The sequence below is a fragment of the Bos indicus genome, chromosome 29 (genome assembly GCF_029378745.1).
Source record: "Bos indicus isolate NIAB-ARS_2022 breed Sahiwal x Tharparkar chromosome 29, NIAB-ARS_B.indTharparkar_mat_pri_1.0, whole genome shotgun sequence".
In the NCBI taxonomy this organism is placed as follows: Eukaryota; Metazoa; Chordata; class Mammalia; order Artiodactyla; family Bovidae; genus Bos; species Bos indicus.
The window spans coordinates 39,359,889-39,378,436 of record NC_091788.1 but is presented as its reverse complement, the minus strand read 5'-3'; the positions used below and the strand labels follow the sequence as shown (position 1 = coordinate 39,378,436).

The 18,548-nt window shown below is 40.9% G+C and overlaps 1 pseudogene; it reads left to right on the top strand.

Annotated features, from left to right (window-relative positions):
* Positions 1–18,268, top strand: part of LOC139180695 (pregnancy-associated glycoprotein 1-like) — a 37,759-nt pseudogene extending 19,491 nt beyond the window's left edge.
* Positions 18,269–18,548: the final 280 nt, after the last annotated feature.

Below are 18,548 nucleotides of genomic sequence, written 5' to 3'. Positions count from 1 at the left end.
TTTCTGGGAGAAATATCAATAACATCAGATATGCAGATGACACCACCCTCATGGCAGGAAATTAAGAGGAACTAAAGAGCCTCTTCATGAAAGTGAAAGAGGAGAATGAAACATCTGGCTTAAACTACCCATTCAGAAAACGAATATTATGGCATCTAGTCCCATCACTTCATGGCAAATAGATGGGGAAACAATGGAAACAGTGAGAGACTTTATTTTTAAGGGCTCCAAAATCACTGCATATTATGACTACTGGATGCTTGGGGCTGGTGCACTGGGACGACCCAGAGGGATGATATGGGGAGGGAGGAGGGAGGAGGGTTCAGGATGGAGAACACATGTATACCTGTGGAAGATTCATTTTGATATATGGCAAAACCAATACAATATTGTAAAGTTAAAAAAAATAAAAAAAATAAAAGATGCTTGCTTGTTTGAAGAAAAGCTATGACAAACCTAGACAGGATTTTTAAAAGCAGAGACATTTTGATATATGGCAAAACCAATACAATATTGTAAAGTTAAATAAAATAAAATTAAAAAAAATAAAAGCAGAGACATTACTCTGTATAATCAAAGCTATGATTTTTCCAGTTGTCATGTATGGATGTGACAGTTGCACCATAAGGACTGGTGAGCAGTGAATTGATGGCTTTGAACTGCGGTTTTGGACAAGACTCTTAGAATCACTTGGACTGCAAGGATATCCAACCAGTCAATGCTAAAGCAAATCAATCATGAGTATTCATTGGAAGCACTGAATCTGAACCTGAAGCTTCAATACTTTGGCCAACTGATGTAAAGAACAGAGTCATTAGGAAAGACCCTGTTGCTGGGAAAGATTGGTGGATGAGATGGTTGGATGGCATCACTCACTTGATGGACATGAGTCTGAGCAAGCTTCTGGAGTTGGTGAAGGACAGGGAGGCCTGGCGTGCTGCAATCCATGAGGTTGCAAATAGTCAGACATGACTGAGCGACTGGACTTAATTGAACATACCTCATAGAAAATACTATTTGTAATTGGCATGTTTCTCCAGAAAGACTGGGGCTCCCTAAGGCCCCAACACTTATACCCAGTAAAGTATGAGCCCATTCACAGAATTCAGCACCTAGCATTCACAAGGCATTCAGCGAGTTCTGATTGCAGGGGGACCTCCATTTTGGTAGACATAGAGGAGCAAAAGACACATTTATTCTCCTGGATCAAATAACTCCAAAATAGACAAGATAAACGAAAGGGTAGTTTTTACATCAAACATCTAGCAGCAGAGAATGGATTCGTGGTGGTGGTGGGGATGCAGCAAGCAAGGTGAGTTCTACAATTGCCCCAACTCTAGAAATAGTTTCCAACACATACATGGAGGGGTTATCTAGGCAGAGAAAACAGTCTCCCCAAGAATAGAGATTTGAGACTCTACATAGTTAAGAGTTCACAGGAGAAAGCTACACAGATAGAACTGTGGGAAGGTACAGATGAAAGCCCTGCAGTTTTCAGTGGAGAGTTAATAGTACTGGTTCGAATTATAGGGAACAACCCTTGAGCCTCAAATTGAGCCAAGTCTAATTGTGTCCTCACCCACCAGAGTGGAAATTATTCATAATTCCCATGACATAAGTAGGGCCTTGAAGACAATATTGCCTTGCTAGTGGGGAATAATAAACCTGGTCTAAAGGCTGGTCTCATTTCAGCTTAAAAAACTGAATAGCAAGCCTTCCAAAAGTACAACTGTTTCCAAGAAATTAACCCTGTTTGCAAACAGTGCCAGGAATAATTTATAATAATTAAAAAACATCTAGTATCCAAAGGGTAAAAGTGACCACATTCAACATCCAATTTAAAATTTCCATATAAATTGTGAAAGTATTTGTCCTAGTTTCTTCACAATATTGTAAAGTAATTATCCTCTAACTAAGATACATAAATTTAAAAAGAAAAAAATTCCAGATGTGCAAAGAAACAAGAAAATATCCAAAATAAGGGGAAAATCAATCAGTAAAAACATGCTCAATCACTACAAAAATATCCGGATGGTATTTGCCGAGTCTTTCACATACACCAGTCAAAAATTATTTCCTCCTCTTTTACACTTCTGGCTCTTTTCAACCAACCATGGCTCTTGTGCCACGTCCTGGAATCTTGGTCCTCTGTCACTTGCAGTTATGTCCTAGTTCCATCAGTATATTGTAAAGTAATTATCCTCATATTAGGATGAATAAATTTAAAAATAAAAAAATTCAGGATGTGCAAAGAAGCAAGAAAACATCCATAATAATGGAAAAATCAACGAGTAAAAACACAGTTAAAAATATATATTACGTAATTAGTAGGGAAGGACATTAAACTGTGTACTACAATAATAATCCTTATATTCATGAGGCTGAAGAGTATTGTGTATGTTAAATAGATACATGGAAAATAATAATGGAAAGAATGTGGGAGAAATTAATTGTCCATCACAGAACTTTGAAACAACTTTAAAAATACTAAAATATATGTAGATGGAATCCAACAGGAAGTTAGAGACAAGAGAATAGAGAAAAGAACTTCATAAGTACTGGCTGAAAAATTTCCAGATGTGATGAAAACTTTAAACCCACAAACACAGAAGCTCAATTAACTCAAGGACAAGAAGTATGACAACTATACAAAGGCACATCATAATTCATTGCCTAAAACAATCAATCAAAGAAATGTAACCAGAAGGAAAAACAGACACAGCAGAACAAAAACTGGGAATGACAGCAGATTAGGCATATGAAACAATGTTAGCCAGAGGACACTGGCACCACATCTTAGAGTGCTGAGAGAAATATAATTGACTCAGAATTCTATACCCAAGAAAAATATATATCAAAAACAAGATAAAATACTTTCTCAGATGTACAACAACTACAAGACTGCATCGCCACTAACAGACCAATCTGATAAATGTTTTATAAAAGGTCTCAAGTCAGAAGAAATTTAAAAGGAAGGGGAAATCTGGATCTACAGGGGGAAGGAACAGTACCCCAAATGATAAACATGTAATATATATTAAAAGGTAAATATAATGACTTTCCCAGTGGTCCAGTGGTTAAGGATCTGTTTTGCAATGTAGGGGATGCTGGTTTGTTTCTTTGCCAGAGAGCTCAAATCTCACATGCCACTGAGCAATTAGGCCTGCGTGTCTCAAATAGAGGTTATATGCTGCAAGTACTGAGCTTGCCCTCCTCAAATAGAGAGTCCCTACCACAAGGAAGATCCTGGATGCCACACTAAGCCTCAACACAGCCAAAGAAATGATAAATAAATATATAATTTAATAATTATTAATAATTATCATAATTAATAATGATAGACTGGAAAGTTAAAGATGCACACCATGGATCTTAAAACTACTTTAAAAAAGTTACAGTTAATAAAGTGATAAAGTCGGAAAAAGGGAATCATAAAAACTACTCAGTAACAAAGAAGTCAGGGATAAAAAGAGACATGGGAAGAAAGAACATGGGACAAACTGAAGATAAAGAGCAAGATGATAGAATTAAACCCAACTAGAGTTAACCCCTCAGATGTGAACCCAGACTGAAAATAAATTGCAGGCCCCAGATGACAGCAGATCCCCATACACTGCACTCTGTAGCCGAAAATGAGTCTGCCAGGCTTCAGGGCCCCATGTGCCTGGGCACAGAACAGCACCAAAAGTTTATATGGAACAGTAAATTAGAAAACTTCAATCATATGATAAACATGTAATATATACATGTTTATATATCCTCTGTTTATAAAGAAAGTAGATCCTCTGTTTATAAAGAAATTTCATTAGAAATCAATGTTCACTGGACAGAAGAAGAATAAGGTGCTAGCATGGTGTGGACCTTCCCTCCTTTACTACTTTAATTCTTTCCATGAAGGAGCAGATAAATTGACAGGACTTACATCTCTTCAATACTAGGTATACTTGACCTGGGACACATGTTCGATTTTCATGGTTCATTCTCCTCTCTTTGCTCATACGGAGCAACAGAGACTGCTCCTCTAAAGACAGCTCAATAACTACAAACAAATCCAGATGATATTTGCCAAGTCTTTCACATAAACCAGTGAAAACTGTTTTCCTCCTAATTTGCACTCCTGGCTCTTTTCAAACAACCATGGCTCTTGTGCCACGTTCTGGAATCCTGGTCCTCTGTCACTTGCAGCATTGTTCCCATACACCAGGCCTCAGTTATGCTCAATGGAATTCCTATTCAGAGTGGCCATAATACATGCAAGAATGGAAACAACAGGCAGCTCCTTACTCTCCTCTCTTGTTCATTCACTACATACATTCACTGAACACCTGTGTAGCAAGTCTGTTACAAACAAACCTTCAAGTTGAAAACTTTCAAACATGTAAAACTGCATTTTAATGTGCAATCACATCAGTTAGTTCACAGATCTGACACACATTTTCTTGGGCACATCCCAGACAAGTGGGTATGCTTTTGTATACTTTACTGTACAGAACTGTATGGAGCACAATAAGTGTTAGTTGCTCAGTCAGGCCTGGCTCTTTGCAACTGCATGGACTGCAGCCCACCAAGCTCCACTGTTCATGAGATTTTTCCAGCAATGATAGTGGACTGCATTGCCATTTCCTTCTGCAGGGGATCTTCCCAACCAAGGGATTGACCCCAGGTCTCCTGCACTGCAGGCAGACTCTTTACCGACTGAACTACCAGGGAAGCTGATGGAGTACAATAGTGCGGTATTTTTATTTCAAGCCTACGGTGTCTGAAAGGAAGCACAAATGCAGTGGTAATATAGATGGTACTACTGTTGTATTTTTAAAAGTGTTCTTAGTTGCTCAGCTGTGTTCAACTTTGGCAACATATGGACTGTAGTCAGCCAGGCTCCTCTTGCCATGGGGATTGTCCAGACAAGAATACTGGAGTGGGTTGCCATGCCCTATCCAGGTACTGCAAGACTAAAAATGTATCTTTTTCTGTTTGTGTTTGTTTTTAATGTATTATTTGTGTTAACAGTATCATAAAGCTAATAAACTAGAGTAATATATAGCCATTTGTCTTAGTTGGCTGTCTAAGTAACTTTGCTGGACTTATGAACATATTGGGATGTTTGAACACCCTTTTGAAATGTAACTTGTTCATATACAAGGGACTTACTCTCCTGCTAAAACCTGTGGATCCAAAAGTGAGTGCATCTCCTCTAGGTCCAAGAAAGTCACATTCTTGGTTGGGATTTTAGAGGAAACTTGAGATCTCCATAATTCTAGCCATATCAGTCCTTCAAAAGACCTTGATCAGGAGAAACTAATGTTAAAGTGGAAATAGTCATTGTGTTTCTACACACTTCTAGAAAGTGTTGCTAACTCCTCAGTACTGGATCTTTAATGCTGGTGACTGGGTGGTGAAGTGATGTGAACAGAAGTAAGGAAGGTGAGACAGGTAGGTCAGAATGTGAGGTAACAAAGTCAAGGTGTTTAGAAGCTGAAGAATTGAGAGAGATTTGTGACCTGAGTTGGAAAAGCAGTTTTCAGAACAAATTGGGTCCTGTGGTATGTATAAAGATCTCTACTGACCAGTCTGGCTTTTTTTTTTTTTTTTTTTCTGGAGCACAGTTCAGATCCATCCAACTGTCTTTCATTGCTGCTGCTTCTTCCTGGCTCCCACACTGTGCCTAGCTGTTCAGCCTTATATATTCAGAAAAGGTTTGTTCTTTAAGGCAGACTCTGCTGGCTGCCTACAAAATGATCTATTCTCTGCTTCTCTTTCAAAACTGAAAATAGTTTGTTATATAGCCATAAGCCCAGTAGCTACAGGACTGCATTTCCTACCCACCGGTGCTTTTGGTCATGACTGGTGCCTGAAATGCAAGCAGACCTATAAGAGGGATTTCTTGGAAGATTGCTTTCAAGGAGCTGATTTAGCTGAGAGATGAGTCTCTTCCCTTCCCTACCTTCTTCCTAACTGCTCCCTGGTTTTTAGTTGTGATGGCTGGAACTCCTGCATTTGTATTGGACAATCATGTAATGCTGGAAATGGATATCACCCAAGATCTCACTGGCCCACCTCCAGCTTTGGTTCAGTAGGAGAGAAAAATCAATTTTACCTTGCTAAAGTTATGGTTGTTTTAGTTTTTTGCAATGTGCATCCAAACTAATCTTTGTACTACTATGTGTTTAATGTGATATAGCCTTATTATTTTGTTGGGTTTAGTGAATATATTTAAATTTTACATTTCTCTTATTTTTTATTTTATAAATTGATTCACCAATGACAGGTATACCTAAATTGTATAACTGCAAAATTATTATTATAAGCATACTTTCCTATAGATTTTGCATTTTTATACTTTCTTATTTTCTTTCCTTTCTTGTTTTCTTCATATTTGTACAGCCTGGGCCATTTCTCTCTTATAACCTCATCCATATCCATATTGCAGACCAAAACAGGGTTAAAGCTGTGTGGGGAGAACCAAAGAAGAATGAATTACAGGGACATGAATGAAGGGTAGTGGCCTTTTTTACTCAACATGAATGTTCTGTAGTAGGATCACATTCCTCTGCCCAGCTGTGGACCTACCACTCCAAGATTTGCCATGACCATGGAAGATACCTCAGCCAGTGGGATTTGAGTAGAGGTGATATGTCACTTCCAAATGGAAGTATTATTTTCCTGTCCAATAAGCTGAAATGCAGATATAATGACAGGAGCTGGAACAGCCATATTAGACCAGACGTAAGTAGCACAGGTGGAAGCTGTGACAAGAAAGAAGTGGGTCTTCATTCCTGTGGAGAGACCTGCACTAATATTATATGAAAGAGAATTGAAATTGCATTGTATTTAAGACAATGTCATTTAAGGTTCGATTACAGTAGTTGAACCAGTAATCTAACACTCATAATAGTATAACTGATCTTTGTGTTAGCCTTGTCTTGACATTAGAGTCTGGTATAATGAGACAAGATCTACTGACGTATACTTACAAGTGAGTCAAGTGAAGCCCTACCCTCTGGAAGCTGTGATCTAGTGTGGGTTTCAGAAACTCAAGCAAGAACAAAGTGGCATGGTGGGGACAGCTTCAAGATGCTGTAGGGACATTTGGGAGGGAAACCTAAATCAGTCCTGGTCCCAGGAAGTTGCCTGAAGTAGCGGACTATGCTCTATTGGTCTCCTTAAAAATAGGCCATGGTGCCAAGTTTCATGTAAAAGTGATATATTTCAAATTCCTTCCAGAGTGTTTTCCCTTTTGATCCAGTGCTTAAGATATGCGTTAGAGACCTGGCTTGGGAAAATTTCAAATGCCCCAGGGCAACTAAACTGGCAGGCCACAACTACTGAGACTGAATGCCCTAGAGCCTGTGATCTGCATCAAGAGAAACACAGGATTTAAAAGCCAGTGTAGTGAAATTACAGAGTAGCCCCAGCTCGCTGCAAATAGAGAAGTCCTGAGCAGCAATGAGGACCTAGTGCAGCCAAAATTAAAAAAAAAAAAAAAAAAAAAAATATATATATATGTATAGGGAAAAAAACAATAAACAAGAATTGTGGGAAACTTTTATATCCCACTCACACCTATGGATAGATCAACTAAACATGGAAATAACAAGGAAACACAAACTTTAAATGATACCATAGCCCAATTAGGCCTAATTGATATCTATAGGACATTTCACCCCAAAACAATGAATTTCACCTTTTTTGCAGGTGCACATGGAACCTTCTCCAGGATAGATCACATCCTGGGTCATAAATCTAGCCTTGGCAAATTTAGAATAATTGAAATAATCCCAAGCATCTTTTCTGGCCACAATGCAGTAAGATTAGATGTCAATTACAGGAGAAAAACTATTAAAAATTTCAACATATGGAGGCTGAACAACATCCGAATGAATAACCAACAATTCAGAGAAAAAATAAAAAAGGAAATAAAAAAATGCATAGAAAGGAATACAAATGAAAACACAACAACCCCAAAACTATGGGACACTGTAAAAGCAGGGTTAAGGGGAAGGTTCATAGCAATACAGGCTTACGTCATGAAACAAGAAAAAATTCAAGTAAATAACATAAATCTACACCTAAAGCGCCTAGAAAAGGAAGAAATGAAGAACCCCAGGGTTAGTAGAAGGAAAGAAAACTTAAAAATTAGGGCATAGATAAATGTAGAAGAAACAAAGGAGACCATAAGAAAAATCAACAAAGTCAAAAGCTGGTCCTTTAAGAGGATAAATAAAATTGACAAACCATTAGACAGACTCATCAATAAACAAAGGGAGAAGAATCGAATCAACAAAATTAGAAATGAAAATGGAGAGATCACAACAGACAACACAGAAATACAAAGGATCATAAGAGACTTCTATCAGCAACTATACAACTATCAGCAACAATAAAATAGACAACTTGAAGAAATGGACAAATTCTTAGAAAAGTATAACTTTCCAAAACTGAATCAGGAAGAAATAGAACAGCTTAACAGACCCAGCACAGAAATTGAAACTGTAATCAGAAATCTTTCAGCAAACAAAAGCCCAGGACGAGACAGCTTCACAGCTGAATTCTACCAAATATTTATAGAAGAGCTAACACTTATCCTACTTAAACTCGTCCAGAAAATTGCAGATGAAAAAAAACTGCCAAACTCATTCTGTGAGGCCACCATCACCCTAATACAAAACCAGACAAAGATGCCATATATAGGCCAATATCACTGATGAACATAGATGCAAAAATCCTTAACAAAGTTCTAGCAAACAGAATCCTACAACATATTAAAAAGATCATACATCATGACCAAGTGGCCTTTATCTCAGGGATGCAAGGATTCTTCAATATTCACAAATCAATCAATGTAATACACCACATTAACAAACTGAAAGATAAGAACCATATGATTATCTCAATAGATGCAGAGAAAGCCTTTTTAAAAATTCAACAACCATTTATGATAAAACCCTCCAGAAAGCAGGACTAGAAGGAACATACCTCAACATAATCAAAACTATATATGACAAACCCACAGCAAACATTATTCTCAATGGTGAAACATTGAAAGCATTTTCCCTAAGTCAGGAATAAGACAAGGGTGCCCCCTCTCATCATTACTATTCAACATAGTTTTAGAAGTTTTGGCCACAGCAATCAGAGCAGAAAAATAAATAAAAGGAATCCAGACTGGAAAAGAAGAAGTAAAATTCTCACTGTTTGCAGATGACATGATCCTCTACATAGAAAACCCTAAAGACTCCATCAGAAAATTACTAGAGCTAATCAATGCATATAGTAAAGTTGCAGGATATAAAATCAACACACAGAAATCCCTTTCATTCCTATACACAAATAATGAGAAAATAGAAAAGAAATTGAGGAAACAATTCCATTCACCATTGCAATGAAAAGAATAAAATACATAGGAATATATCTATCTAAAAAACAGAAGCTGTATATATAGAAAACTATAAAACAATGGTGAAAGAAATCAAAGAGCACACTAATAGATGGAGAAATATACCGTGTTCATGGATCAGAAGAATCAATATAGTGAAAATGAGTATTCTACCCAAAGCAATCTATAGATTTCATGCAATCCCTATCAAGCTACCAATGGTATTTTTCACAGAACTAGAACAAATAATTTCAAAATTTGTATGGAAATACAAAAACCTCGAAGAGCCAAAGCAATCTTGAGAAAGAAGAATGGAACTGGAGGAATTAACCTGCCTGAATTCAGACTCTACCACAAAGCTACAGTCATCAAGACATTATGGTACTGGAATAAAGAAAGAAATATATCAGTGAAACAAAATAGAAAGGCAAGAGATAAATCCACTCACCTATGGACACCTTTATCATTGACAAAGGAGGCAAGAATACACAATGGAGTAAAGTCAATCTTTTTAACAAGTGTTGCTGGGAAAACTGGTCAACCACTTGTAAAACTGAGACTACAACACATTCTAACACCATACACAAAAATAAACTCAAAATGGATTAAAGATCCAAACATAAGACCAGAAACTGTAAAACTCCTATAGGAAAACATAGGCAAAACACTCTCCGACATAAATCACAGCAGGATCCTCTATGACCCAACTCCCAGAGTATTGGAAATAAAACAAAAAGAAATAAATGGGACCTAATTAAACTTAAAAGCTTTTGCATAATGAAGGAAACTATAAGCAAGGTGAAAAGACAGCCTTCAGATTGGGAGAAAATAATAGTAAATGAAGCAATTGACAAAGAATTAATCTCAAAAATATACAAGCAACTCCTGAAGCTCAATTCCAGAAAAATAAACTACCCAATTAAAAAATGGGCCAAAGAACTAAACAGACATTTCTCCAAAGAAGACATACAGATGGCTAACAAACACATGAAAAGTTGGTCAACATGGCTCATTATCAGAGAAATGCAAACCAAAACCACAGTGAGGTACCATTTCATGCCAGTCAGAATGGCTGCTGTCCAAAACTCTACAAACAATAAATGCTGGAGAGGCTGTGGAGAAAAGGGAACCCTCTTACACTGTTGGGGGGAATGCACACTAGTACAGCCACAATGGAGAACAGTGTGGAGATTCCTTAAAAAACTGGAACTACAACTGCCATATGACCCAACAATCCCACTGCTGGGCATACACACTGAGGAAACCAGAATTGAAAGAGACTCGTGTATCCCAATGTTCATTGCAGCAATGTTTATAATATCCAGGACATGAAAGCAACTTAGATGACCATCAGCAGATGAATGGATAAGAAAGCTGTAGTACATACACACAATGGCATCTTCAGTTCCGTTCAGCCACTCAGTCGTGTCTGACTCTTTGTGACCCCATGAATCACAGCATGCCAGGCCTCCCTGTCCATCACCAGCTCCCAGAGTTCACTCAGACTCACCTCCATCGAGTCAGTGATGCCATCCAGACATCTCATCCTCTGTCCCCTTCTCCTCCTGCCCCCAGTCCCTCCCAGAATCAGAATCTTTTCCAATAAGTTAACTCTTCACATGAGGTGAGGTGGATAAAGTACTGGAGTTTCAGCTTTAGCATCATTCCTTCCAAAGAAATCCCAGGACTGATCTCCTTTAGGATGGACTAGTTGGATTTCCTTGCAGTCCAAGGGATGCTCAAGAGTCTTCTCCAACACCACAGTTCAAAAGCATCAATTCTTTAGCTCTCAGCCTTCTTCACAGTCCAACCCTCACATCCATACATGACCACTGGAAAAAACCATAGCCTTGACTAGACGGACCTTTGTTGGCTATAATGTCTCTGCTTTTGAATATGCTATCTAGGTTGGTCATAACTTTTCTTCCAAGGAGTAAGCCTCTTTTAATTTCATGGCTGCAGTCACCATCTGCAGTGATTTTGGAGCCCCGTAAATGAAGTCTGACACTGTTTCTAATGTTTCCCCATCTATTTCCCGTGAAGTGATAGGACCAGATGCCATGATCTTCGTTTTCTGAATGTTGAGCTTTACGCCAACTTTTTCACTCTCCACTTTCAATTTCATCAAGAGGCTTTTTAGTTCCTCTTCACATTCTGCCATAAGGGTGGTGTCACTGCATATCTGAGGTTATGGATATTTCTCCTGGCCATCTTGATTCCAGCTGTGCTTCTTCCAGCCCAGCGTTTCTCATGATGTACTCTGCATAGAAGTTAAATAAGCAGGGTGAAAACATATAGACTTTATGTACTCCTTTTCCTATTTAGAAACAGTCTGTTGTTCCATGTCCAGTTCTAACTGTTGCTTCTGGACTTGCATATAGGTTTCTCAAGAGGCAGGTCAGGTGATCTGGTATTCCCATCTCTTTCAAAATTTTCCACAGTTTATTGTGATCCATAAAGTCAAAGGCTTTGACATAGTCAATAAAGCAGAAATAGATTTTTTTCTGGAATTCTCTTGCTTTTTCCATGATCCAGCAGATGTTGGCAATTTGATCTCTGGTTTCTCTGCCTTTTCTAAAACCAGCTTGAAGATCTGGAAGTTCATGGTTCACGTATTGCTGAAGCCTGGCTTGGAGAATTTTGAACATTACTTTACTAGCGTGTGAGATGAGTGCAATTGTGCAGTAGTTGGAGCATTCTTTGGCATTACCTTTATTTGAGATTGGAATGAAAATGAACATTTTCCAGTCCTCTGGCCACTGCTGAGTTTTCCAAATTTGCTAGCATATTGAGTACAGCACTTGCACAGCATCATCTTTCAGGATTTGAAATAGCTCAACTGGAATTCCATCACTTCCACTAGCTTTGTTCATAGTGATGCTTCCTAAGACCCACTTGACTTTACATTCCAGGATGTCTGGCTCTAGGTCAGTGATCACACCATCGTGATTATCTGGGTCATGAAGATCCATTTTGTACAGTTCTTCTGTGTATCCTTGCCACCTCTTCTTAATATCTTCTGCTTCTCTTAGGTCCATGCCATTTCTGTCCTTTATAGAGTCCATCTTTGCATGAAATATTCGCTTGGTATCTCTAATTTTCTTGAAGAGATCTCTAGTCTTTCCCATTCTGTTGTTTGCCTCTATTTCTTTGCATTGATCGCTGAGGAAGGCTTTCTTATCTCTTCTTGCTATTCTTTGGAACTCTGCATTCAGATGCTTATATCTTTCCTTTTCTCCTTTGCTTTTCACTTCTCTTCTTTTCACAGGTATCTGTAAGGCATCCTCAGACAGCCATTTTGCTTTTTTGCATTTCTTTTCCATGGGGATGGCCTTGATCCTTGTCTCCTGTTCGATGTCAAGAACCTCCATCCATAATTCATCAGGCACTCTGTCTGTCAGATCTAGTCCCTTAAATCTATTTCTCACTTCCACTGTATAATCATAAGGGATTTGATTTAGGTCATACTTGAATGGTCTAGTGGTTTTCCCTACTTTCTTCAATTTAAGTCTGAATTTGGCAATAAGGAGTTCCTTATCTGAGCCACAGTCAGGTCCTTGTCTTGTTTTTGTTGACTGTGTAGAGCTTCTCCATCTTTGGCTGCAAAGATATAATCAATCTGATTTCAGTGTTGACCATCTAGTGATGTCCATGTGTATAGTCTTCTCTTGTGTTGTTGGAAGATGGTGTTTTATATGACCAGTGCATTTTTCTTGGCAATACTCTATTAGTCTTTGCCCTGCTTCATTCTGTATTCCAAGGCCAAATTGCCTGTTACTCCAGGTGTTTCTTGACCTCCTGCTTTTGCATTCCAGTCCCTATAATGAAAAGGATATCTTTTTTGGTTGTTAGTTCTCAAAGGTCTTGTAGGTCTTCACAGAACCATTCAACTTCAGCTTCTTCAGCATTACTGGTTGGGGCATAGACTTGGATTACTGTGATATTGAATGGTTTGCCTTGGAAACGAACAGAGATCATTCTGTCGTTTTTGAGATTGTATCCAAGTACTGCATTTCGGACTCTTTTGTTGATCATGATGGCTACTCCATTTCTTCTGATGGATTCCTGCCCACAGTAGTAGATATAATGGTCATATGAGTTAAATTCATCCATTCCAGTCCATTTTAGTTGCTGGTTCCTAGAATGTTGACGTTCACTCTTGCCATCTCCTGTTTGACCACTTCCAATTTGCCTTGATTCATGGATCTGACATTCCAGATTCCTATGCATAATTTCTCTTTACAGCATTGGACTTTGCTTTAATCACCAGTCACATCCACAGCTGGGTATTGTTTTTGCTTTGGCTCCATCCCTTCATTCTTTCTGGAGTTATTTCTCCTCTGATCTCCAGTAGCCTATTGGGCACATACTAACCTGGGGAGTTCCTCTTTCAGTATCCTATCATTTTGTCTTTTCATACCGTTTATGGGGTTCTCAAGGCAAGAATACTGAAGTGGTTTGCCATTCCCTTCCCCAGGGGAGCACATTCTGTCAGATCTCTCCACCATGACCCGCACATCTTGGGTTGCCCCACGGGCATGGCTTAGTTTCATTGAGTTAGACAAGGCTGTGGTCCTAGTGTGATTAGATTGACTAGTTTTCTGTGAGTATGGTTTCAGTGTGTTTGCCCTCTGATGCCCTCTTGCAACACCTACCGTCTAACTTGGGTTTCTCTTACCTTGGGCGTGGGATATCTCTTCATGGCTGCTCCAGCAAAGCGCAGACATTGCTCCTTACCTTGGACGAGGGGTATCTCCTCACCGCTGCCCTTCCTGACCTTCAACATGGGATAGCTCCTCTAGGCCCTCCTGTGCTGGTGCAGCCACAGCTTCTTGGACGTGGGGTTCGTCCTCCCAGCCATCGCCCCTGGCCTCAGGCGTGGGGAAGTGGGGTAGCTCCCCCACCTGCCACCCCTGACCTCAGATGCTGGGTATCTCCTCTCGGCTGCCCCCCCTGACCTCGGATGCAGGGTAGCTCTTCTCAGCCATTCCTGCACCGTCGCAGTCTGGTACTCTCGGACGCTGCCCCTGACCTCGGACGTGGGGTAACTCCTCTTGGCCGTGCTTAGCGCGCCGGTCGCAGCCGCCTGTGATTAGCACGCCAGTCGCAGATGCTTCGGTCGTGTCTGACTCTGTGTGACCCCATAGACGGCAGCCACCAGACTCCCCCGTCCCTGAGATTCTCCAGGCAAGAACACTGGGGTGGGTTGCCATTTTCTTCTCCAGTGCATGAAAGTGAAAAGTGAGAGTGAATTCGCTCAGTAGTGTCCGACTCCTAGCTACCCCATGGACGGCAGCCTCCTGGGCTCCTCCGTCCATGGGATTTGCCAGGCAAGAGTACTGGAGTGGGTTGCCATTGCCTTCTTACACAGAGACACATAAAAACATGCATAGCTAGTCAGAGACACACAAGCACACACAGACACACACAAACACACATACAAACAAACACACAAGCACATAGATACACAAGCAACCCATGCGTTCATAATCCCCAGGCCTTCTGATCAGCTCTCTGACTAGGGTCCTAAAAGGGTCTGGAGAGGTCTGTGCAGCTGGGAGAGGGCTTCACTCACTGCCCTGTGAGGCGTGGATCATGGTTAGAGGATTCTACAGTGTGGTGAACAGAGAATCAGGGAGAATTTCTCCATCCTGAACAGAGGTATAAGATGACCAACTGTCCGGGGCTACCTGGGACCAAGGAAGTTCTCAGTACAGATAAATGTCAGTTTAAAAACAGGCAAAGTCCTGAGCAAATCGTGAGAACTGGTCTCCTAAGGGAGCAACTACTGAGAAGTGTATAGAGATTTACTGGAGTCTTAAGATGTGAAAGCAACTAATAAAAAAAGACACGTCAAGTTCATGGGCACACAGTGGGGCAGGAGCTATAACAGAGAATCAGGAAGGTGGAATCCAGGAGTGGCCTGAGGACAAGAGGCATAATTGATAGAATTCTGTGTAATACCCTCAGACAAAAGCTGACCCGTCCTTTGGAGTTTCTGTGGGCTAGTCATGTATTTCCTGGCCGGGGTCTCAGGGTCTGAGCTGGTTGTAGGAGCAGTGCTGGCAGACACCCTCTCCCAGAGGAGGCCCTCTCTCCCACCACTATGAGAATCAGCTGCCCTCGTGAATCTCCATCTTCACCCTGCGATTAACCCATTATGTGTTCCCAATCAGATACAGCTCTATGGATGTTTCTCATTCATTATTCTCACAGTCTTCATTCACTCACTATACAGACAAGCATTGGGAATCCACTGTGTGCCAGGCACTTTAAGGAAGCAATGAGGTAAAACTTGCCCTCACATTAAGAAGGTAGATGCACAGGAAATGAGACACACACATAGTGAATTGTGACTTTGGTACATGCTAGACATGAGGAAGTGTCTACAGAGACTGTCAAGAAAGGAGACTGATAAACAGCAGGGGAAAGACTTCCCTGAAACCATGACAATTAGCTGAAATCTGGAAGATGAGAAGAAATTTGCTAGTCAAAGGGGAGGGGCCTCCTCTAGGAAGGAAGACCAGCTTGTGTCAAGGTGCAAAAAAGCCTGGTGTATTCAAGTACTGCATTCAAGAATGTCAAGGAAGGTGCCGTGTCACAAGCAAAGGAAAAGAGGGCAAGAGACAAAGGGCTGTTTAGAAGACAGTCAGGAAAGGGCAAGCTCTAGGGAGACTCAGAGTGACCTTGATCCTTCTCAGTCACACTGTCTCTCAGCATCTCCATGAAAAGAAAGGTTATTGCTTGTTCTGGTGGCTGTGAGCCCTTCGTGGATACTGAGACATCACTGACCTTTGGCCCAAGAAGACTGGTCAATAACATCCAGAAACTCATTGGTGCCACGCCAAGGGATTCCGAGGTGAAGGGTCATGCCCCAGGGTCACTCCCAGTCTCCATACACAAGAAGGATCTCCAGTGCCAACCTCTCTCTCTCTCTGTCTCTAATAGCACTGTTTCATGTTTTATGGTCAGTACCCTGCCCTCTATTATCTTCACGATTAATGGTATCAACTACCCAGTCCCAGCTCAAGCTTACATCCTCAAGGTGAGGAGAGGACCCTGAGGCGTGGTTCTCAAATAGGAACTTGCAGAACCCTTGGGCTGCTACGTGGAAGAGGGTGCCCTCTGCAGGCCATCTCACACTATTGCAGATGCTGCTGAGCCCTGGGGCTGGCCAGACTCTGACAATAGGAACCACTTGAGAGTAAAGAGCCATCTGGGACACTGATCATCTTGAAATAAATGTGGAGACACCACACCATGCTGACATGGTGGGAATCAATAGGAGATGGGATCACTCAGTTCCTCATTGTTCAAAGAGCTTCAGTTCAATCTGAACCCTCAGATGGATGAACACTGGAGGTCAGCTCTAGCAGTCTTTGAAATAAGTCATGTGACAAGGAGAATGGCTGGGGATACTCCCAGTGTGCTGTCCCACTATAGGGATTAACAGTCTCCCTTCCCTTCTCGCAGTTTTCCTGGTTTGGATGATAAATTACACAGTCACTCTCATTCTCGGATGCATCTTCCCCTAGCTCTGGCTGGGTGCCCCCTTTATGAGTTAGGATACCTGACCCCTCTGTGGGAAGGCTGGATGCTAATGTGAATAAAGTGTACACAGTGATTGTTCAGCCCCAGCATAGGGTGGAGAATTCATGTCAGCTATCTAGGGGAGTTCAGAGCTGGCCGATGGGCTCAAAGAAGACTTTGAGGAAGGGAGAGAATTTCAGGAATTCTAAAACTGTAAACTCATGGAGCCATATGGAGGGTCGCTTGGTTCTGGGCAAAACTGCACTGGATTCCATGCAAATGGCATCCCAAGGTGCTCTGCAATGGGGCACTGGGGACTTACTCAGGGTGATGAGGGCTACGGACTGTCCAGTGGGGTTGGAAAACCAGAGTACATTACCCAACCAAGCCTGGAGTGGCCAAAGAGGGTGAGTGTGGGCCAAAGGAGGCTTCCCAGAATTTCTAAGTTAAATCTTCAACAATGTGTTGTGGGCACTGTTCTATTTAAGATGGATAACCAACAAAGGGTTACTGTGTAGAACAGGGAACTCCAGTTAATTATATGACAACCCAGATGGGAGGGGTATTTTTGCAACCAGGATACATGGATGTATATGGTTGAGTACGTTTACTGTTCCCCTGAAATTCAGAATATTGTTAATCAGCTATACTCCAATACAAAATAGAGTTTTTTAATTAAGTACAAATTGTGGGGATGCAGGAGGAGAACCAGAATTCTCTGCAGAGAAACCAAGGAGCAGGAGTCAGAAGGAAATAAATAGGGAGAGAGTACAACTATGGACACTCTTTTTCTTTTCTAAAATGTTTATTGAAGTGTGGCTAATCTTCAGGGTTGCGTTAAGATCTGCTGCACAGCAATGTGTCTCAGTTATACACATACAGAAATATATATTCTTTTTCTTATACTTTTTCATGTGGTTTATCACTGGATATTTAATATATTTCTTTATGCTCTACAGTAAGACTTTGTGGTTTATCATTCCTCTGTATCCACAACTCCCAGTCCTCCTCTCCCCCACACCCTTCCTCATGGCAACCACATATCTTGGCCCCTTCAGTTGTGGATGAACTCTCATATCCCCTGCTAAGGAGAAAATCCCTTGATACTTACCAAAAGAGGAAATAAAACCAAGAATTGTGCTTGGTCTGGATATTTGTGGGAGTCGCACGTAAGGGCTCAGGCTGACTGGTATGTGTCTCTGACTCCCCCAGGATTCTAGAGGCCACTGCTATACCACCTTTATAGAGAACACAGTGAAGACATCTAGAGAGACCTGGATGCTGGGTGACGACTTCCTGAGGCTGTATTTCTCAGTCCTGAATTGAGGAAATGACAGGATTGGCCTGGCACAGGCAGTATAAATGCTTGGAGTGGTTCAGGAATCGGTAAGGCCGCTCCAAGCAAACACTAAATCACACTTCGGGTACTCCTGCCCAGGATGCTGGTGAACTGTATTTTGTGGTCTGAACACCCTATTTTCAATAAAGAATAAAATGTTTTACTTGTAATGGTGCTGAAACAAATAGGTGCCTCTGTTTGTGTCTGGGAGGTGTACAATGTTTGGGAAGGATCTAGAACCAAGTCTGAATCACAGTTGAGAGGAGCCCACTTCCAACTGGCTTCCAGGAAATGGGAGACTCA